We start from the raw sequence: 5,617 nt of genomic DNA on the forward strand, positions 1-5,617 counted from the left end.
GCAGGTCGGACTAGATGATCACACTGGTCCCTTCTGACCTTAAAGGCTCTGAGTCTAAAAGGAGAGGAAGTAAAGGAAATTAAAAAAATAAACCAAGCATTGTAATACCAGGATGACTCCAACTGCTCATTATATAGTCCCACCCTTTCTTCCTCCACTGGGTGTTTAATGACCTGTTGGGATTTGGGACACTGATTCTCTCATTCCCTTGATAAACTGATACAATATGACTGAAATTAAACCAATTCCCAGTGGAGGAACCATCATATCATTGCATTGGCTGGGAATCGAACCCAGGTCAACTGCTTGGAAGGCAGCTATGCTCACCACTATACCACCAATGCATCTGGTGAAAGTCTCTGATTTTTCACACTTGGTGATTGGTCACCTTACTTCTCAGCATGAGGCAAATGTCTCTGTGGTCTCTGCCATTCATCGTGGGGAGTTTCCCCACTGATAACAGTTCTTGCTGGGTTGGGGATGGGAGACAGAAGAGGCGTTTATTCTGTTTCATTCCTCTCCATTTTCTGTTCCTCCCTTCCCTTCCAGGGTCCTCCCTTCCATTTCAGACTGTGCAGTGACACCCTCCCTGCACCCAGGACTCTCGAGCCTCTGGAGCAGCACGATCCCATGAGATCCTCAGTGACCAAGGGTCTTTTCCAACTTCCAGGAGACCCAGCTTGAATCTAAAGGAAGCTCTGTTCCTTCCTGGGGATCCTCTCTCCCTTCATGGAGATCAAGAGCATGAAGCCTCTGCCTTGCCTCCTGGGTCTGAATTAATGTCCCATTTCCCATTATGTGCTCTGAAAGAAACAAATGTTTCTAACCCAGGTGAGCGGCGTTAATTCAGCTGGAATCCTTCACCCACATTCCTTAGGAGATACAGACTCTCTGTGACACAGACTGACTGGGGTTCATCTCTGCATGTCCCCAATGGGGAAGGAAAGACACTGAGGGCGAAGGAAGAAGATGAACAGAAGGAGTCAAATGGGGCTAGACCAGAATAGGACATTTTCTGCCTGTTAAAATGTACTAGACTCTAATTGCTTAAAACAAAACAAAACCCCACCAGCTTCTGTTTGAACCATCAGCTTTTCACAGAGCAGCCAAAGTGGTGAAGCACAGACACACATAACCACCTACAGCCCAAGTTTGTCTAAGAAGCACCTATAGTGGCTCATGCAGGGGGAAATACAGCTGTGGGTGTGAGTTCAGGCCTCACCCAGAGCATTGGTTTTCATTAGCCACGGAGCTTCCCCCACTTGCTTTGTCTCAGTCACATGGAAAGTGCCATAAGGTGATGAGAGTAAATTCTAAACTCTGAAATGGAGGTTGGCCCAGAGATTGGGATAAGGGGTTTGAAGAGAAAAAGCTCTAAGAGTATAAAACCAGACAGTCTCCAGGGGCAGGTTCACAGCGCCTCAACAGGGAGCCATTCGGGGAGGGGTTTCACTCCTCTGTTCAATGTCCTGAGAGGTATTTGAAGATGAAGATAACACCATGGCTAACAGGTGACTGGCATGTCCTGGGTTAAAGAAAGGGACCTGGGTTAATAGTCTGAAGATTTGTGTTACCGTCACTGTCTGACCCCCCTTCAGTGCGGAGCAGGTGTGTACGTTGCTGGGTGGAACGCACAGACTCCTGGAGAGCAGGGGCAGCTGTTTCCATGGCAGAGAGCCTGGCACTTAGGAGACTTTCTACACTTGCTGTTTTGAAGCAATTCAGTAAAATAACAGTGGAGCTACAATGTCTGGTCCAAAATTTCAGCCCCCCTGGTGCAAAAACGCTATTTTAGGATCTAAATCGGAGGCTCCCGGCACTAGGACACCTGACCAGAGAGCTCAGTGGGGGCGTAACAGCTGCTGACTCTGAGGGTCCCGGGCTAAATCCACTTGCAGGGGGAAGTGTTTTGATTTATTTGATGGCTAATGAGCACCAGCTACCAGGGGAGAAGCCCTGAGAGTCGCTGCCACTCCAGCTGCTGCTAGGGCAGGGGCCCCCAGGGGCCAGCTGCTGCTCTGGCCACCCCAGAAGTGCTGCCAGAGGCCACTGCTGTGGCTGCTCCTGCCCTCGGGACCACTGGTCAAGTGGTCCCCAGGGCCAGCCGCATTGGCCGCTGCTTGGGCGGTCCCTGGAGCCAGTTGATTGAGTGGCCCTGGAGTCAGCCACTGTGGCCACTGCAGAAGTTACGGAGGTTGCAGGAAATCACAGAATCCGTCACTTCCACCACCTCCGTGACAGACACGGAGACAAACCCCTCCCTGCTGTGACTGCAGTTCCTGGAAGGAAAGAGAAGAACAGAAAGTGAAGAGAAGGAAAAGAGAGATTCCCTGTCAACTCTCTCCCTGCTGCCTCCCCCTTGTATTCTGTAACCCCATCTCACTGGGTTCCCTGTGCTGGTGCCATGGGGTGACACTAGAGTTCTGGGGATTTGGGAGGCTCTTCATTTCTCAACATTTCACAAAAATTTGTCTTTTGGCTGAAATTTCTCCTGTGAGGCCTCTCAGTCAGAGCTGTACCCCACCCTGTTTGCGGGGAGAGGAGATGTAAATTGCAGAGTAGGCAGAGAAGTCGCCCATAAAGGGTCATATTGATCTGGTGACTGGTTCTGACCGGGTCCCACGTCCTCTGACACAGGCTCATGTGCAGAACATGGGAGCTCTGGCTTGTCCTAAATTCTGTAGAGTGTGAGTTCCTGGAAAGGGCAGGGAGAGGGAGCAAGAGGAGAAAGGCAGAGACATTGGAGGCGAGGAATTGGGGCGAAGAAGGAGAGAACAGAGAGACAATAAATGATTGAAGCAGAACAGGTGTCCTAACTCCATCTTGCTCATCACAGGTGTTCAGAGAGACAGGTAGTTTTCCAGTGTCAAGTCTGATCTTTGATTCTAACAATGTGCATTGAAATATCAAGGATCTCCACATACCTGATCTCTTCCCTCTCCCCTTTTTAGTATTAATTTTTATTTTGACGTGTTTGGCTTAACCGTGATCGTCCCTTTCCCCACCTGTATTGCAACTTGGGGGTTATGTTTATTGTGCCTCCATTTAGTTAATGTCATTATAATTTTAACATCAAAGGAATATGCAGTAGCAATAAAAGACTCAAAAATTCATGCAGGAACATCCTAAAAACAGCTAACACAGATCCAATCATAACACGCAAGTCCAGGGATGGGAGATGCAGGTTTCCAAGGGTTCTGTCTTTCTCAGATGACACATTCCAGTCCCTTGTGTGCCTCCATCCTGTATTACCTGCTTGACTTTGACACATTTATTGTCTCATTCTATAGATAATGTGATTGTTACACAATGTGACTGAAATTAAACCACTTCCAGACGAGGAAACAACAGAAGAGAACAGCCATTATTGCCTTGGCTGGGAATCAAACCCAGATGAAGTGCTAAGAAAGCACCTACGCACACCACTAATGCATCTGGCAGGGTAGCTTTCCTGCAGGCTCTGTGTGCTGGCAGGGGAGTGACACATGACCACAGAGTTAGTGAGTAGGGTGGATGGGCTGGAAGCTGCCTGACAGCTGGGGGCAGAGTTACCATCCCAGAGTGACTGAAAGGGGGCAAAGGTGAAAACAGATCTCACTGGGAGCTGGCCCCACACCCGCCCCAGCCCTAGGAGAGGGAACTGAAGCTCAACTTCAATCACAGAAAATCTTCCCTGAGAAGGAAGGGGACAGCTTGTTTTAAAGACCAGGTTTGTGTTTGTTCCTGCTACACACGGAGGGGCTGGGTAGTGCTGATTCCACCCCCAGACTCTGGGAGGATAAGGAACAAATTCAGGCTGCCAGTGACCTGCAGGAGGGAGATGATCTTTGACAGTGACGGACGCCTCGTCCTAAAGGCCTTGTCTGCCCCCTTCCAGTGACTGTTTGGCACAGGAATGCAGCCCCACTCCTGGGTCTCTCCTGGGGAAATAATGTTTCTGTGCAAAACACCAAAGCTTTTAACAGAAAGGAAGAAAAGGAAATGGCCACATGATGGGACTAGCACATAAGGAATGAAACACACATGGGCGGCGAGTTATATACCCACGTGGTGCCTGGGCACCAGCAATATTCAGAGCCCTGGGGCCCAGCTCCACCAAAGTTTGGGGCTGGGTCTCCCCTCTGGCCCCACCTGCCCCCCCCCGTGCTTCCCCCGAGTGTCCCCCCGGCCCCCGTGCTGGCCCCATGCATGTCCCTGGGCCCCGGATGGAGCAGAGTGTCCCTGCCTCTTCCATGCAGCTCCATGCTGCCTCCCTGCAGCAACTGCTGCCACAGGGTCCTAGTGCCCCCACTTCCCAACTCGCTGCCAGGGCAGACTGACTCTGAGCCTGCCCTTCCACCTCAGACCTTCCCTTTTCCGGTGGGACCCTCCACCATCACAGCCCCCTGCAGTCACCACTCCTGCCCCATGCTGGGCAAGGAGACAGCCCCATCCCCCACCCCCAGTGAGGCTATAGTCAGGGGCAACAGCAGGGGAGGAGGTGCATGCAGCACCCCCCAGCACCCAAAATGGGGGAGGCGAGGGAGATTCCTGGACCTGAGAAGGGCCCTAGGAGCTCTGCAGCGACAGTGGTGGGAGTGAGTGTGCTGCTGGGAATGAGGTTCCTCCCCCAGAGCTTGCTGCTGCCAGCAGGGAAAGGGCTGGGGGGAGTCCTCCTTTCTGGCCCTTGTCCCGGAGCAGCCTGCCTGCACCCCAAACTCATCCCCAGCCCTGCCCCACCCCAGAGCCCACACCCCCAGCCAGAGCTTTCACCCACCCACCCACCACATCCTCAACCCTCTGCCCGAGGCCCTGAGCCCCTCCCACACCCCAAACCTCCCATTCCCAGCCAGAGCCTTCATTCCCCACACCCCAACCTCTGCCCCAGCCCTGAGCTCCTCCCACACCCCAAACCTCCATCCCCAGTCCCAGCCAGAGTCCTCATCCCCACACACCCCAACCTTCTGCCCCAGCCAGGAGCCCTCCAACACCACAAACCTCCCATCCCCAGTCCCAGCCAGAGTCCTCATCCCCCCACACCCCACCCTTCTGCCCCAGCCCTGAGCCCCCTCCAACACCACAAACCCCTCATCTCCAGCCCCAGATAGAGCCCTCACACACCCCTGCACCCCAACCCTCTGCCCTAGTCCTGAGCCCTCCCACACCCCAAACACCTTATCCCCATCCCAGACACAACCCTCATCCCCTGCACCCTAACCTCTGCCCCAGCCCTGAGCCTCCAACACCCCAAACCCCCAGCCTCAGACAGAGCCTCACCCCCACACCTCTACCCTCTGCTCTAGCACTGAGCCTCTCCCACACCCCAAACCCATCATTCCCAGCCCCAGCCAGAGCCCTCATCCCCTGCACCCTAACCGTCTGCCCCAACCTGAGCCCCTCCTGCATCATGAACCCCTCATCCCCAGCCCACCACACAGCCATCACCCCACACCCCAACCCTCTGCTATAGCCCTGAGCCCCCTCCCACACCCCAAACCTCTCATCCCCAGCCACACCCCAAACTCACTCCCAGAACCGTGGGCAGGTGGGGAGTTTGGGCAGGTTCTGGGCACCACCAAAATTTCTACAAACCTACCGCCCATGGAAAAACAAGATGCTTCTCCCATGTGCATTGACT

At 53.4% G+C, this 5,617-nt stretch overlaps 1 non-coding gene across 1 annotated transcript; it reads right to left on the reverse strand.

Annotated features, from left to right (window-relative positions):
• Positions 1 to 272: 272 nt before the first annotated feature.
• On the reverse strand, positions 273 to 344 carry TRNAG-UCC. The gene has a single exon. It is a non-coding gene; the product is annotated as a tRNA-Gly (tRNA).
• Between the last annotated feature and the right edge of the window lie 5,273 nt (positions 345 to 5,617).

The sequence above is a fragment of the Mauremys reevesii genome, linkage group 14 (assembly GCF_016161935.1).
Source record: "Mauremys reevesii isolate NIE-2019 linkage group 14, ASM1616193v1, whole genome shotgun sequence".
Taxonomy (NCBI): Eukaryota; Metazoa; Chordata; order Testudines; family Geoemydidae; genus Mauremys; species Mauremys reevesii.